Source organism: Pleurodeles waltl, chromosome 4_2 (assembly GCF_031143425.1).
Source record: "Pleurodeles waltl isolate 20211129_DDA chromosome 4_2, aPleWal1.hap1.20221129, whole genome shotgun sequence".
Taxonomy (NCBI): domain Eukaryota; kingdom Metazoa; phylum Chordata; class Amphibia; order Caudata; family Salamandridae; genus Pleurodeles; species Pleurodeles waltl.
This window is the reverse complement of record NC_090443.1, coordinates 210,452,906-210,470,733: the sequence shown is the minus strand read 5'-3', so window position 1 is coordinate 210,470,733 and position 17,828 is coordinate 210,452,906. Positions and strand designations below refer to the sequence as shown.

The following is a 17,828-nucleotide window of genomic DNA, read 5'->3' as shown; positions in this document are numbered from 1 at the left end:
CCCAGCTGTGGTTCATGGTCTTTGTTTCTGTTTCCGTAGTTTGCCTCCGAGTGTTCTGTTGCCTGCTTCTCTTCCATTTGCTTTCTGGAGTTCAGTCAAAAGCTGTTCTTCTGATGGAGTTGTGTTCTCTTCTGATGGTGTGTCCTATCCATCTCCATCTTTTTCTTATTGTGATGGTGTCTTTGTTCTTTTGCTTGCATCTGGTGACCAGTTCCTGGTTAGAGATGGTTCTCAGCCAGAAAATGTACACGATTCTTCTCAGGTTTCTGGTACGGAAGACTGATGGTTTGATGATTTGCTTTTAGTTATTCACCAGCATTCTTTTTCTTGCAAAAGTGTGAGCAGAACGCAGCTCTTATAATGCCTCAGCTTGGTCCTGTACTGAGAATTACCTCCACACATTGTTCAGCATCCTGAAGGTATTCCTGGCATTGTTCAGTCTGCTTTTAACGTCACTGCTTGCCTTTTCATAATTTCTGATAGTACTGCCTAGATAGGTGAACTTTGAGACATGGCTAGGTCCTCTCCATCCACCTTGTTTGGTGAAGTGTTTGTGATGTTGAGTGGCATGACTTCTAATTTCTCCATGTTGAACTTCTGGTCCACTTTCTGTGCATAGGCAAGGCTTCTTTTCCTACATATGCTGGTGTGTGTGTGTGTTTGTGTGAGAGATCTAGGCTAGATAATCCACATAGTGAAGGTCCATCAGATGGCTCTGACTTTGTCTTGTGTTATGCATCGCTCAGTTGATGACTTGGCTACAGAGCGATACTGTCACTCATTTCTGCCTCATACCGGTCTTTACTTTGAAGCTGTGCTCCCTGTCTTCCACCTTGAAGTTCTTGATGAGGACAACTGTCTGCTGTCAGAGGCGCTAAGTGTACAACAAAGGCTTTCTCAAAATCATTGAAGCTGCTCCATAGTTGCCTTTGCCCCCTACATGTGCTGTTGTATGATGCTGCATAAAGTAAGGATCTCATCAACACGCTGTCTGCCCTTGTGGAACCAGGCCTCTAATTTTCTTCACTGTTTGTCCAAGGCATCCAAAATGCTCTGTACAGTGATTTTCAATAGGCGTTTTCTCTGGATTGGCAGGAGGGTGATTCCACGCCAGTTGTTACAGTTGGTTAATACTCCCTTCTTTGGGATCTTGACAACGATTTTGTGGTTCCTCTGATATAGTTCTTTTTTTCCTCCAATATCAATGTAAAACAATAGTTGGAGCAGCGTGGGGGATGTTTTAGGGAAGGCCTTGAACATTTCTACATTCAGGTTGTTTTGGGAAGGAACATTTCCATGAGATCATATGGCAGTGATGATTTCTTTCTGTTGTGGGGCTGTGTTCACATCTAAGTCTGTCTTTGCTTCTTGTATGTTCACTTTGCTGATTAGTACTGTTAGAGATTTCTTTGAATTGTTCTGCCAAGTATGTTTCCTGCTCTTTCTCTGTTGTGAGTAGTCTGTCTTTGCTTATACATGATAGGGGCATTGTATGTTGCACAAGATTTACCACTCACTATCCTCGTGAACTTGAAGACATTACTACATTTTTCCTCTACTGACTTCCTCTTCTGCTTGGTTGGCAACGGCATCTTGACTTACTGCATAAATGAAGCACTGACTGAGACCTATAAAAGTGTCCTGGGAAGTTATTCTAGGTAAAGGGAAGATCTTGTTGGATTGAAACCTAGAAGTCAGTGGAGGGTAATTACCCCCCCCTCCTTCACCACGTTCCCAGTCAGGGGATCGCTCCACTCCACCTGAGTTGCCTTTTGGGTATTGATGGGCCTACAGGATCAGAAGCCACTGCGAGTGTTGTGTAGGTCTGGGCATTCTAGGGCTGGGCCTTGGCAATCAAAACAACAGACGCTGAACTAGAACCTTATGTGGTCCTGTATTCCTATTGTTCACTGGCTTAAAAAGAAAGAAAAACTGTACCAGCTTGCTGTCACCAGATGTATCTATAATGCAACATATCCCGAGTTCCTGTTGTACCATGGGGATAGATTAACACAGTGAATACTATTGTTTACGGTTGTTAGGGATGACCGAAGATACTGTTTCATTGGAATTGAATAACCAGGTTTTTGCTGGTAACTTTTTAAAATGTAGTTTAAGTGCTTTATTGTTTAAGACACAGGATAATTGTGCCTTAAAATCTTTTCACTATTTCATTGCTTCCTGATTTTTGTTATTCTTTGTTCATGAAAACTCTAATGATTTGACAGTTACAGAATGCCATTTACATAGATCATGCTGCTTGTGGACGTTTCATACATATGTTTCTTGCATTACACCGAGTTCAGAGATCCACCCTTACACTTTTCATTCCATTTAGAACACTGTTCATAGTCATATAAACTTAGGGATTGTGGCTTTTGACTAACCTCTTAATCCTTGATAGAATAAAATTCAAAGGATTAAGAACTGAAAGGGGCATTTAGGGATGAACTTTAAAGGCATCCCCTACGCACTCTACTACTACTTTCAACAAGTTTTCATTTAAGAATGCAAATCCTAATTGTGCAAGTTTTGGGTGAGGCCTTCTGGTTCTCAGAGGCACTTGTGCTGTTGACTGGCACTTCCAGTTTGTTTGAGAGAAGCCTCTGATAGAAATGCCATGTTAATGCATTACATCCGTAGATTTGATGTGAAGTTACAAACACCATTCACTCCTGGATCTTAGCTTCAAGAATCTACAAAGAAGAGGGTTCCATACTTTAGAGCAATTGTGATTGGATGTAAAAATCCAGTCTTTTTCTAGAGCTCCTGTGAATGGACAGAACGACAAAAATATAAGTTTATTTAATTAAGGACACATAAAAAGAATATTGTTGATGTTTCAAAGACAGGGTTATCCTTATCAGTAAAATGTGCTGCTAAGGTTTGACTCCATGAAGTTGTGTTTCGGAAAAGTCTGTTTTTCACATAATTAATTTTTGAGGAAGAGGCATAAAGTGTCTTTGTGTAGAAGATGGGTGTTCAGCGTTATTATAGGAAGGACAGGCAATGCCAAATTTAATTGATAAGCAGATTAAACATTTTTACATCCAGTTATCTGAATTGGAGTTATCTGCTTAGTGGTTATGTCAGCTATGTAGCAGGGACCAAGCTCTCCTTGTCCAACTGTGGACATTGCTGTTGTAAAGAATTTTATGATAGGAGGAGTGACAACTTAAAAATGTATTTGGGTATTTCACTCTTTTAAAAAAAAAAATATTTTTTATTTTTTTTAATTGTTTTCAAAAACAAGAAATTACCCAACATTGATTTGTATCTTATCCCTCCTAGCCCCCCAAACAGGAGCAAATTGTGGCAGTTATGTTTGGACAGTACAGTCAGCTGTTCAATCCAGTGCAGAGGCATGCAGATTCCTTCATTGCCATTCTCCAATCAATCCATCAGTCAGCCACCCGATATTGTGTTCCCGTCCCTCAGTTCTCCTCTAGTTCTCCCTGTAAGCGCACCTCCACCATATCCTATTCAGCCAGCCCTTCTTGGTTAATTCCACTGTATATTAATTTATGCTGAACTCCGCCTGTGTCCATTTAGCAAATTCCTGCATCCAGTGGTTCTTGGTACGTGGCTTGTCATCCACCACAGAGTGACACATTCTTGGCCACCGCCACCCTGAGTTCTAATACTTTCACCATGAGTTTGGGCTGCTTGTGGCACAATTCCCAGTAAGCACACCTGCACCCTTGGTTGCAGCACAAGATCAGTCAGATCCCTCAGTTTATTTACCGCTTCCTTCCAGAATACTCTCACCACAGGGCAGGTCCACCACAATTGTAAGGATGTTCCCTGTGCGGTCTTGCATCTTGGATACTGCTCCGGTCTAGTGGGATCCAGCCTGTGTAGCCACTGTGGTGTAATATAGTCCCTGTGTACGTATTTATAATGTATCAGCCTTAAGCGAAGCGTTTTGTGTTAGTTTCTGGCAGTTGCCCATTACCATCAGCAACTCATGTTCCTCTGTCTGCTTCCAGGTCACCCTCCCATTGGGTCCTCAGCTTTTTCATTCGGGTAGCCGTGTTAGGCAGAATCAGCCCATAGAGTTGTGTGATAAGCTTACCACTGCTCCAGCAGAGTTTGGTTAACTATATGTATCTCTGGTTCTTGAGGGAATCCCTCCCAAGCTGTACGTACAGCCACCGCTATACCTACATATGACAGAAAGCGGCTGCCACCCACTTCACATGTCGTACAGAAGTGTGCATAGCTGATCATTCAGTCTTCCTCATAAAACTCGCCCACCGTTAATGGTACAGTCCCTTCTACTCTGGCCCTCATGAAGGACGGTACCTGGGGTGTGATACCTGTATGCCAAGGAATCAGGTCCTGCATATAGATAGATTGGTTGCCCTTCCTCTTGGTTACTGGGTGCCAGATCTCTAAAAGTGTTGTAACAGGCAGTGGCACTTGTAGGAAAGTACCACCTTTCTTGGCATGTTACCCCCCAATTTCTACCTGTTTGTCAGTATGTTTTGCCTGTCTCACTGAGATCCTTCTGGTCAGGACCCCAGTGCTCATAGTTTGTGGCCTAATGTATGTGTTGTCAGTAGTGCCGAACTTTGTTACTGAAGTTCTGCTAACCAGAACTTCAGTGCTTATGCTCTCTCTGCTTCCAGATTAGTCACTATAGTTTGGTGACTTCATATTCCAGTTGGCACACTGCCCCCCCCCCCCCTTATAAGTCCCTAGTATATGATACCTGGGTACCCAGGGCATTGGGGTTCCAGGAGATCCTTATGGGCTGCAGCATTTCTTTTGCCACCCATAGGGAGCTCAGACAAACCCTTTCACTGGACTGCCACTCCAGCCTGCGTGAAATAGTGCACACACTATTTCGCAGCCATTTTCACTGCACTTCAGTAACTTATAAGTCACCTATATGTCTAACCTTCATTTACTGAAGGCCAGGTTCAAAGTTGCTAAGTGTGAGGGCACCCTTGAACTAGCAAAGGTGCCCTCACGCTGTCCAGGCCAATTCCCCTGACCTCGTGTGTGGGGACACCATTACAGGCTTGCACTACATATAGGTCAATAGCTATATGTAGCTTCACAATGGTAACTCCGAATATGGCCATGTAAGGTGTCTAAGATCATGGAATTGTCCCCCCCATTCCAAATATGGTATGGGGGGCAATCCCATGCATCCTGGGGGCTCCACCATGGACCCCCAGTACTGCCAAGCCAGCTCTCTGAGGCTTGCACTGCAGCTACAGCTGCTGCCACCTCACAGACAGGATTCTGCCCTCCTGGGGTCTGAGCAGCTGAGTCCCAGGAAGGCAGAACAAAGCATTTCCCTTGGGAGGAGGATGTTACACCCTCTCACTTTGGAAGTAGGTGTTACAGGCTTGGGAGGGGTAGCTTCCCAGACCCTCTGGAAATGCTTTGAAGAGCACAGATAGTGCCCTCCTTGCATAAACCAGTCTACACCGGTTCAGGGACCCCCAGTCCCTGCTCTGGCACCAAACTGGACAAAAGAAAGGGGAGTGACCACTTCCTGTCCATCACCTCCCCATGGGTGGTGCCCAGAGCTCCTCCAGTGTGTCCCTGGCATTAGCCATCTTGTTTTCCTAGGTGTGGGGACAATGGAGATCTCTGAGTGGCCAGCGCCAGCAGGTGATGTCAGCGGCCCCTTCTGATAGGTGCATACCTGGTTAGGTAGCCAGTCCCCTTCTTGGGCTATTTAGGGTCTCTCCTGAGGGTTCCTCTTCAGATTCAGCTTGCAAGTTTCCTCCAGGAATCCTCAGCATTCTATGCTTCAGCTTCTGACCATCTGATCAACTGCAGACTGCTCCAGGAACCGCAGTAACTGCCACAAAGTAACCAGAAAGGGTACTGTGACCCTGCAACTTCAACTCCAGCCAGCAACTGCAACAGTTTCCATGGTGTGCATGCTCTGAGGACTCTCTGCCTTTTCCCTGCACCAGAAGAACCGAATGAATCTTCCGTGGAGTGACGGAGTCACTTCCCTGCTCTTGCAGGCACCTTCCAAGATGACGACCGGTTCTCTGGGACTCCTCTCCTGACGATGAGCGTGCTCCCTGGAACACAGGTGGTGGACCCCTTCGACCCAGACTGTCCTAAGGTCCAGCTGTCCAAATTTGGCAGAGGTAAGAGCTTGCCTTCCTGGTTTGCGACAGTACCCCTGTGCACTGCGTCATCTCTCGTTCCTTGGGCTTCGGTGCACTTCTTCCAAGAATCCTTCGCGCACAGTGTAGCCCACGTCCCCAGCACTCATCCTGCGACGCGCAACTCGCTGAGTTCTTCTCCGGCGGCGTGGGACCTTCTTTTGTTGTACTGCACCAACCGCATTTTGCATTTTGCAGTCCTGGGACTCCTGTGGGTGCTACCTGGTCATCTGTTGGCTCTCTTTGGTGTTGGGAGCCCCCTCTGCCTCCTCAGTCCGAGCTGAGGCCCCCAGGCCCCTCCTGGGTCCAGGCAGGGCCATTTTGACGCAAACCACAACCTTGCCTGAACCAAGGCTTGTTGGCTGAATCCAGTGACGCAAACTGCCTGCATCCAACTTCTCGACGTGTGACATCTCTTGCACCATGCAGGAACCTGCAGCCATCTTTTGTGCTCTTCTGCAGACTTCTAACCGGAGAATCCTCTTTTGCACCATATTCTAGGTTAGCAGGGGTCCTGCCCATCCTGGAATCTTCTGTCACTTCTGGACTTGGTCTCCTCTCTTCACAGGTCTTCAGGTCCGGGAATCCACCTTTTGTTGCTTGCAGTCTTGCTTGGTTCTTGCAGTAACTCTAATCACGACTTGTAGTGTGTCCTGAGGAAACTTGTAGTACTTTACTCCTACTTTCCTGTGCTCTGGGGTGGGGTATTTTACTTAGCTTTGGTGTTCTCATACACTCCCAGCGACCCTCTACACACTACACTTGCCTAGGAGGGAATTTGTGATTCCCATTCCACTTTCTTAGTGTATGGTCTGTGTTGCCACTAGGCCTATTGCATCCTATTGTATTTTCTACTGTTTGCACTATTTTTTGACTATTTACTTACCTGAATTTGGTCTCTAGTGTAAATATTGTGTATAAAAGTTACCTCCAGAAGGAGTTTTGCCTGTAAGATATTTGTCCTTGTGTCAAAAGTACCTTTATTTTTGGTAACACTGAATATTTTATTTTATTGTGTATGAGTACTGTATAACTATAGGGGTATAGCAGGAGGTTTGCATGTCTCCTAGTTCAGCCTAAGCAGCTCTGCTGCAGCTACCTCTAGTCAGGCTAAGCTGCTAGAACACTGCCTACCTTTCACTAATAAGGGATAACTGGACCTGGTATACAGTGTAAGTACCTAGGGTACCCACTACGAACCATACCAGCCTCCTACAGCAGTGTGATCCTATTTTTCTTAGGGACGTAGGAGAGTAGTTCCAGCATCTCCCTCGGAAAAGATCGGACGCTTTTGAATGGCATCCACTGGGTCAATGGCATCCTCTCTAAACCAGGGCACCACAAATTGCAAATAGGGAGCCCTAGTATTACCCTCAGAAGCCGGGAGCCTGTATCCCCCTGTTCCCATAGCAATCTCAAAACCTCTAAACTTATCCTTGCTCGCTCAGTCCCCCAGGAAAGTAATCTAACGAGTTTGACTAGTTTACGGAAACATACCATATGAACACACATTGGCCTGTGCTGTAATACATATAAAACTTTGGGCAGCATTATCATTTTACTTAAGACTATGCGCCCCGCCAAGGACATGGGGAACCATCTATGTACGCTCTGCTGAAGTTTAGGCAGCATCCTGGCCACATTCACCTCATATATTTCCAACATCTCTGAACTCACATTTATCCAGAGATATTTAAGTTGCATGGTCTGTATTTTAATAGTGCTTCTGTCCTGGACTGCACCCCCCTCACCCCCGGGCCCTGTGTTATTGGATATAATACTGATTTATCTGTATTCAAGATGAAGCATGAGCAGCTCCCCACTTCTCTAATGGTGTCATTAAGGGTTGTCCAGCTAGTGGCTAGGTCCGTCAGGGTCAGCAAGATATTATCAGCATATAAAGAGATAAATTCCTTCTTGCACCGTCAATGCTCCAATATCCGTCTATCTCCTATGTATAATCTGGGCCGAAGGTTTTATAACCATAGCAAAGATCAAGGGGGAGAGAGCACCCCTGTTAGGTTCCCCTCTGTATGGGCCAGGTCTCTGACATTCTTTGACCCACATTCAACCTGGCTATGCTTTCAGCGTATAGCAACTTCACCCACCTGAGGTAATCCTCCCCCAGTCCATGTCTACTTAGTGTCCTATCCATAAACAGCCAATCAACTGAACCAAAACGCTTTGAGCGTCAAGGCTAGCTAGAGGACATGTCTCTTCCCCCCCCTTCACAGCCTGGTCTTTAATGAGGAACACCTTTTGGATGTTGGTGGTGGAATTTCGTCCCCCCACAAACCCCACCTGGTCAGTGTACACAACCTTTTTTGCTACCTTTGCTAGTCTTAGGGCTAAGATCATCCCGAGAATCTACACGTCCACTGTGATCATTGAAAGCGGTCTATATGATTTGCATTCCACAGGATTCCTCCTACCTTTTAGGTAGTGTAACTAAATGTGCTTCCCTCAGGGATGTGGTAAGTACGTCCGTTTCGAATGCCGCCCTATACATTGCTTATAATGGCGCGCACAATAAATCCACATGTTTGGTAAAATCCTGCCGTTAGTCCGTCGTTTCCCGGTGCCATCTCTTATTCATGTGTGCAATCGCCTATCTAGTGTCTGTTTCCTCTAGTGTGATATTCAACTGAATCGGCATTTCCTCCTCCACGAGGAGTAACTGTGCCTGTCCAGTATAGTCTCTGTGTCCGTGTCTGTGCTCTGATCCTGCTGAGCATATAGTGCCAAGTAAAATTCAGTAAAGCAATTCAATATTACACCCTGGTACATCAGCATTTCTCCATGCACACCCTTGAGGGCCACCACTGCATTTCCCCCTCTCTCTATTGACCAGCCATACCAGCAACCGACCAGTTGTGTTTCCTTGTTCATGTTGTGTTTCTATGTATGTGCAGTAATTTTGTTACCCAAGTGTGTGTCGAGCTACATAAAGGTTCCCGCTTCCCAGACACCTTCTTCGTGTGTGTGTGGGGCGTGTCTATTGATGTCCACTATCTGTATTTCCTGCTTCATAAATGTGTCTCAGAAGGGCCTACGTGCTCAATACGTCGCGGCCATACACTTCCCCCCTGATAGTCTCCTTGAAGGCCTTGCATAATATTCCTGCAGACTTCTGTGTTAAGGTGAAAGTATTCTTGTATTGCCTCTCGGATATCTTCACTAAACCCCTGGTCATGCAGCGCCTGGGATTGAAACCTCCGTTGTGGTATTGGGGAGAAGTGGGCCGTCCAAGCAACTCTGCAGCAAGTGGGGCATGATCCGATAGTGTTCGATGGAGATATTGTAAATCCCCGAACTGGGCCACCTGGTCTGTGTGTATAAACATAAAATCTATCCTGGAGAATGTCCCACATGATGGGGGGGTAGAAGGAATAGCCCTGCGTCTGCCCTTGTCGCACCTGTCACAGGTCCACCAGATCCAGCTTGTCCATCCCTTCAAGTAAAGCTTGTGATGACCTACACAGTGGCTGCACCGTGGCTCTTGAGCTACCCATCCCCTTGTTCAGCACTCAGTTGCAATCCCCCATCCATATGATGTCATAATGTGCATATTGTATCAATAGATGTGTTACTTCTCCACGAAAATCTGGTGTGTTTATATTTGGTGCATATGTGTTAAACAAGATTGTCTGCCTGCTGCCAATGTCACCTACCACCCCAATGTAACGCCCATCCGCTGCCTTCAAAATCGTATCTACTTTGAGGGGAATACTGGCGTCCACCCATAATAAGACTCCCTGTGCCGAGGAAGTGAAACTGGCTTACCACATTTGGCCTCCCCACTTATAGCGGATCTTTTTGTGTTTATGTGGTAATACTTGTGTTTCCTGTAGCATTACTATGTTCTCTTGTTGCTTACGGAGATAGGACCATATTCGGTCTTTTGGTTGGGTTCTAAACCCCCTTAACACTGCAGGATATTATTTTCAACCTCCTGTGTGAAATATATGGTTCTTTCGTGCCCAGTGCCTGCCTACCTTGTGCAGATAAGTAACTGCTCTGCCCAATTTGTATGCTCTTTTCCCCGGTTCCCAAAACAAAACTGTCCCCCACCCCTCCACCCGTGTGGCCCACCCCAACCTGGCCTCCACAGTTTACATACTGTGTCCACCCAATTCCCCACAAATAAGAGCAATCAAACATCCCGATGAACAATTCCTGGAGAACTAGTTGACGACCATACTGTCGGGCCTTGAGGCCGACGGGGATTACAGGTGGAAGCAAAGCTACAAGGATGAAATGAATGTGTTAACAGCGGCACATACACAGGGCAAAGTGGAATATAATGGGAATAAACTGAGGTCCTTTGTGAAGGTCAAAAAGAAACTCTGGGAACAAGATATGGCATTGCACTGCTGCCTCCGGCACGGCTACGGGTGGACGTGCGAAGGAAAAGACTCATCTTTCGACCGACCCCAGTGGAGTGGCTGGTTTCAGTCTATTGCCAGGCGTTCTATGGGCTTTTTCCACCTGTAATCCCTGTCTGCCTCAAGGCCCGGCAGTATGTTCGGCAACCAGTTTGCCTTGGGGGTCATCTGTATCTGTGGTGTTTTTGTGTTGTGGGTCCCCCTGAATGCCCAGCGTACCCCCAACCAGCATATCGCCCCCTGGGTAGCTAGGTCTCAGTCTAATTGCTCCTCGCTCAGCTGTATCTTTCTCAGCAGGTACCTGGTGCCGATTTTGCGTACCCTTTTCAATCAAGCCACTTTTGGGGGGTTGCCACTCAATGTCGGGTACACCCCAAAGCACACATCAGCCCATTCACTTTGAGTCTGTCTCTGAGACATACAGCCTCCATGTATGGTATAGTGCTTAATTCTGTCTTCAGGGCCCCACAGATATCACCACTTCCCTGATGCCCAGCCTCTGGTACACTCAGTCTCTTGGGCTGGTGTTGCTACATGCCAGTGCCGCCGTGCACAGTTCAGTCTTTCTGGGTCATCAGCCGCATTGGGCCCCGTGCTCCTAGGCCTAAATCTCCAGGTTTCCTACGGTACCCCGAGGGTGGGGAGGGACAGTTGAAGTTCTCCTCTGTGCCAGCAATGGTATTTGGTCTCCTCTGCCATTAACCCCGGGGCTGCCCGTTTGTTATTTAAGGACCAACGTTCATAGCAAATATAACATGTAACATTGCCTTTTCAATTGGTGTTGAATGGGAACATGGTTTTATGCGGATCCCAGAGGCCTACTTGGACGTTTTTTATCATTCACATGCAAGAACTTGGCTTGGCACTAGTAAAATGTTGAGATGCTCAAGACTAAATAGTTGTCACTCTCAAACTTCAAATTGATATTCCTCATTCTCCAGGGTGAAGGCGGTTAGTTGCCATTAAGTTTAATGGCCAACAAACAGGGTTAGTTAGCCCAAGTAAATGGTAAGTAAAATGGGAAACTGAAATGATCCTGATGGTTTGTTTTTTAAACCCCAAAATTCCAGTCTTTGAAGTACTTTGACTTTTTGTGGGAAAAGTGTTATATTTTTTAAAACTGTCTTCGGAGGGGCGTGTCCAAGTGTGTACCAAGATGGCCTCGCACAAGCGGAGCGCCAGAGGCTGCCGCTGACTTCTGGTTACTACCGGAGCTCATAAACCACAACGTAGTGGCAGTTGGCCCTGGCAATGAATGGCGAAGGGGCCTGTGGAGGCCTTTCCGGGATGTGCTCCCTCAGGGATGGTGGAGCCGAGGGCCCAGACTTGCGCAACACTGCATACAAGATGGTGAGCTCGAAAACACAGGAGAAGCCTGGCCGCCTTGGAACGAGAAGCGAAGGAGGAACCAAAGGCGGGCTTTGGCGCAGCCTTGCGTGGCAGGGAAGACATTTCTGGGCTGTGGAGGTGACTGGTCGCGCTCGTGTCCCCTGTGCTGTGCCCTAGATCCTGGCAACTCGCCTACCTCCCTTCTCTACTGGGGAACGGAGGGGGAGTGGGTGGTGGGGGCTGCCTGGCTTCAGTGCGCAGCCCAGCTGAAGGTGGTGCCAGTGTAACTTGCAGGCTAGCATTGGAGCTTGCTGTCCCCTGGAGGGGGTTTTGCATTACCCCCTTGGAATGAAGACCAGGCAGCACTGACTTGCTCGAGTTGGGACCTAAAAAGCCATGTGAGTGGACATGTTGGGCCTGGGTGTTGTGTTGGCACATTTTCTCTGGATAGCAGACCAGCCCCACTGCCCTCACCTGGCGGTGACTACTCTTGGTGGGCGGCTGTGCGGTCTGGTGGCTTTGGCCCCCTGGAGCTGAAGGGACCACAACCTGGAAGAGACAACAGCAGAGAGAGGGGTGGCCACAGGAAGACCTCTAGCTTGCTCCAACCTAGGATAAGGTGCGGCAGAAATTGTGGTAGCAGGCAGGATACATGTGATGTGGGGTCATTGCTGCCTTTCACAGATATGATTAGGTCCCGGAAGATTTGAGGTTACCTGAATGACCCACACTGATGCCTTGCACTTGTTAGCTGAACTTTCAGTAAGGAGTGGTGACTGGATGATCTATAGTATAAGTAGCTGGGCACATGGGATTGGTCATCATTCACTGGCCCCTCTATTGTGGCGCATGGAAGGTGCTGTTCCAAAGGGGTTTGTGCCTCTCCCCGGCTGGTGTGAATGTGCTGACTATGCTGGGAAAAGGGCAATGGGATATTATGAGGCATGCTAAGAGCTTGTGAGGTACAGGATAGCCCCCCTGGGACTGATAATGACGTGCAGGAGGAAGATGCGTGCCCAATATGGGTTTCTCCTGACAAATTAGATTTACTCCTAAATACTGCAAATCTCGAAGTGCTTGAAAGCAAAATCAACAAGGTGCCTGTTGACATAGGGATCCTTCTAGACGACCACTGTAAGTTGGCTGACAAGCTTCGGGGTTAGAAGTGGGTGTGGGAGGCACACTGTACACTACCTGCAATGAAAAAACGAATGAGATATTCCCTCTTGACTCTAAATGTCCGGGGGCTAGGCAGTACTGGTAAATGGTATAAACTCTTGGCATACTTAAAATGCGGAGGCGTGGAAATCGCTGTCCTTCAGGAGACACACCTGAGGAGGGCTGAGATATCTAAGCTGCAGAGATGCTGGAGGGGCTTGATAGTTGCAACAGGATACCCTGCATTCTCCAGGGGGACACTTATTTGGGTCTGACTGGGGATCCACCTAGATGTAGAGAATTTTTTTTTATTGATGGGGATAGCCAGTATATCTTGGAGGGAAGGTTTAGTAGGATACTTCTCATTGGCTGCATTTATGCTCCGTATCTAGGCCAATTACTGTTTCTGATGGCCCTCTCCAGAATCCTTTTGTGTGATCCAAAACTCATTCTACTCTTCAGGAGTGACCATAATTGCCCAACTGCAGTGGCTGGCTGACTGGCTGGCGAGACTCAACCAGACCGAACTGGGAGAGTTTGTTGAACTGTGCAGAGAGAGGGTGCTGTCAGCCCTGCTGATGGGTTAGATTCTCCACACCATTTAAACCTAGACTTTTTTGCTTAGCTCACAGGTGCTGGAGGGAACTTGTAGTTGGATCAGAGTGACTGCCCTTTATGGTCCAGGAATGCTACTAGTGGGCTGGCCAACCATAAGTAGAGGCTCTTTGATTGCCAGACGAATGTCACTCTGGACTGAGTCTGGGATTGATACCATTGGGGACTGCTACTTGGAGGGCTCTTTCCGGTCATTGGAGGCCTTCTTGACTGAGGACGGCTTGCTTGGAACCAAGTTTTTTACTTAATGGATTAATAACCCGTGTGTGAGCATTTATATGAGGCACTTGATCAATAACCCCTGCACACACTCAATTACAGACCATCCTAATGAAGGTAGACATTTGGTCTCGAGGCTCTATAGATCAGCACTGACCCTGAATACAGATGTCTTGCTGACCCTAAGAACTTGGTGGGAAGACATTATAGGTAGGCCCTTCTGTGGCATGGAATGGACCCACATTCTTGAGCATACCTACACCGCTACTCGTAATATGAGATTTAAATAAACAGTTTATTCATTTGCATTGCATGTACCTCACTCCTCGTAGGCTCCATATTATGCTGCACACAGAAGAATCGAGGACCTCTAGGTGTCTACAGCATGACACATATTTTTTCCATATGGTCTGGGGCTTTCCGATTATAGCATGGGGTTGGTTGCAGGTTGCGAGGGCTCTGGAGGGCACCCTCAACCATGACAGTTCATATACTGTAGAAATTTGCCTTATTGGTTTATACAAACTGAGCCCTAAGTGAATCTTGGGCAATAGATTTATGGATATAGCACTAGAGGTGATGTGCAGAGAGATTGCCCATCATTGGAAGTCACCACATAGGCCACCGCATAGCAGGTGGCGGATTGTGGTGAAATGGTAGTCATTGACTGAAGGTGATGTGCTATGAGCTGAACACTACAGAGAGTTGTGTAGGTGACCGCTGGAAGACCTGTTGGGGAAGGTGGTTACCAGTTTCATAGAGTTTGAGCGGCAGTGACAACTTTGCCTGGAGCAGGTGGGCTGGTGAACCTGATGCTCAATATGGAGTAACACAAACCTGATGGCCTTAGGTGAAAGGGATGAGACAGAGCCCTTGAGATAAAGGTGGACCTATTGTGAGACATGGGTTTCTATAGACCTTCTGATCCAGACCCTTTACTTCCCTGATTCTCCAGTCCCTGATATAATGCCGGGATGATTTCCACCCCCCAAACCCCTCCTCCCCCCCCCCCCCTTCCCTCCCCAGCAGAGTCTTAGGAGAGATACAATTAGAGACACTGGTTAGAGTTCGGTTAGTTGTTCAGTGTTCCATTATGACAACGGTTAGTGTACACCAGGCATATATGACTTTGCCAGATGATAAATAGCGGGCTAGGAAAATATGACAAATGTACTTTTATGCACTGAATACTAGAATTATGTTGTAACTTCGGTTTGGGTTGCATCTTGTGAACCTTCAACTGTATATCTTTTATTAATGCCAAAATCCGTATTTCACTATATTGGAAATCAGTACAGATATATTTAAATAAAAAATGTCTACAGAAGATAGCATTTTGAGCTGGGGCAGCACATTAACTCCTTTTTGCACAATATGTAAACTCATAGTTTCTCTTGACAAGAATGCTAGCTAATATGCTAATTCAAAACAAGTTCCAGTCCGAGTTATGCAGACCGACTTAGCTTTCCATTGAGTATGTGAGCTGAAAATAAAATTCAGTAGAACTGTATGTTACGTCTATAATTTTACCAGCTGTTTTACAGAAGGCATTTTTGATAATTTCTAGCCTGGCCAGCATACTTCGATGCATTCAAGGATAATTTTCGTAGCGACTAGTAATCTTCTCGTACAGAAATGAAACAAATCAAAACAGAGTGTGCACCCAGATGATAGGGTGAGAAATGGGATCAGTTGCGAGAAGAGAGGAAGATTTTTGAAGGTGCAACCTGTGTTAACTCTTGCTCACTTTTTAAAATCATCTGGGATCTGTTAATATTTTCCAAAAAACACCAAAAACCATAGATGCAGGGGTGAGAGGGTTGAGGGTGCTGCAACACCCCCAAAATAACGAATGCTGGAGATTCAAAGTTCAATGTGCATTAGAGATACCTTTAAATGTAATTGTTATCTCGTCACAATTGCTGTGCGGTGAAAGACAGAGGTCAAATGTTAGGCTAGGACCTCTGACACGCTGCTTATTGTTTTAACATGGAGATTGGTATTGCTTTAGTTTCTCAGACTGCAAAATGAGAGGAGCTTGTAAACTGAACTATGTGATCATCTTGTGGTGTGAAACGAGAGGCTGTAGGATGTCATTTTTTTCAAACAAGAAAAAGAAATGCATATAAATGAATTATACAAATGTTTCAAACACTAAATCTGCTATTAGGAAAGCACAAAAAAAGTTTTGTAGCTTTAAAGTGACATGGAAACAGATTTTAATAGGATAAAAAACTTTTCTGGGTGTTCAATTGTAAAATATTAGCTGAAGCACAATTTCCACACATTGTGAGCTATATAGTTTTATCAATAAAACTGTGTGCCTGTGCAAAATGAGTAGCCATTACCATGGAGAACATGCTGTCCATAAATGACACTTTGGTACCATACCATGCCCTAGTCAGCAGCAGAGTGGACTATGGCAACGCACTCTACTCTGGCATCACAAAGAAACTACAAGCAAGACTATAGAGGATACAGAACGCAGCAGCCAGATTCATCCTGGACATCTCCTACCACAGCAACATCGCCGCCCACCTCAATGACTTCCACTGGCTCCCGGTTGACAAACACATCCCCTTCACACCAATAAGGCACTTCACAACATTGGACCAGACTACCTCAACCACCGCCTGACCTTCTACACCTCCGGCAGGCAACTCCAAACATCCCATCTCGTCCTTGCAGCCATCACCAGAATCAAGAAAAGCACAGCTCGAGGCAGATCCTTCTCCTACCTTGCAGCCCAGACATGGAACACACATCCTCTCAAACTCTGACAGGCCACGTCATTGAAGCAATTCAGGAAGGATCTCAAGACCTGGCTCTTTGAATGATCTGCATGCCCACCACAGCCCCTTGAGACCCTAATGGTGATAAGCTGCACTCTATAAGTATTGATTGATTGATTGAATACCCTGCTCAAGTACTGTATTAGCAACAGCATGCTTAAAAATTCACCACCAACTACATGCTACCCTTCTGTACCATTCTCTTGCTGAATGGGCGTGGCTCATTTGCTATACTTGTTCTTTGTGTGACACTTGGATTTTTCAAAATTCCTATGAGCTCATGCACCTCCAATCTGAATATTGTTCCAGCACCACGGCCGAAAACCGATCAGTTTTACTAAATAATAATTTTTCTTTACCAAACTAGAAGCGTTGGCTGTGTTAGTAAGTGGATGTGCTTGCCGGTAGCATTTCTTCTCAATCCACTTCAGTATACAGGATAGCATTGATTTTTGACGAATCTTGGTATTTCTGAACTCTTCGGCGCATTTTGGGGGAAAAAGTGTAAATTGCAATGATTAACTGAAAATACTAATGGTGGTGTACTGCAATCCAACCAAAGAAGGTACCTCACTTCCTTTCTTCACAGGTGTTAATTTGCCCAGTAATTGTTTGTTTTGAAATCTCAAATCTAGTCGTTCGAGAATTGCTGTTAAAGCTTACAAAGACATGTAAAGCTGTGGATATTTCTTTGCCTTAGACTGTTTTGTAATAAATCGAAGGTGTTGCACAAAGACTTGAAGTCATATACACTGTTTTGGTTTCGGTAAAGGTTTGTTACTCAGACTTTATTTTTTTAACTTTATTGATATACAATGAAGGAAAAAACGTTTAGAGGGCTAAATATTGTTGGTTTTGTTTTTCCAGGGCAAAATGCTGTTACAGACTGTCATAGTGTCCGTTTTAACGTCCTGCACAAAGGAAACCCTTTCCTTTAACTAACTCCAGTAGAGGCAAGACCGGCCATCTGGTTTACTGTCCTTATTAGGTCACTTGAGTAATTTCAGAGATGCACTTCTTTTCGTTTTCTCGTTCTATGTACTCTGATTTTATTTTATGATTATTTAATAATGCTTCACTAAATGGCTTCCTGTCTGTCTTTTTATTTCTAACTTCCCTAGGAATGTTTACAATAAAGCTAATTTGATTTTTCTTTTTTTGTACCTCCTGATTATGAAAGTTTAGTAACA

The 17,828-nt window shown here is 45.8% G+C and overlaps 1 protein-coding gene across 2 annotated transcripts in view; it reads left to right on the top strand.

Annotated features, from left to right (window-relative positions):
- Nucleotides 1-17,828, top strand: part of FIRRM (FIGNL1 interacting regulator of recombination and mitosis) — a 1,527,986-nt gene that overhangs the window by 12,759 nt on the left and 1,497,399 nt on the right. The window lies entirely within an intron of this gene.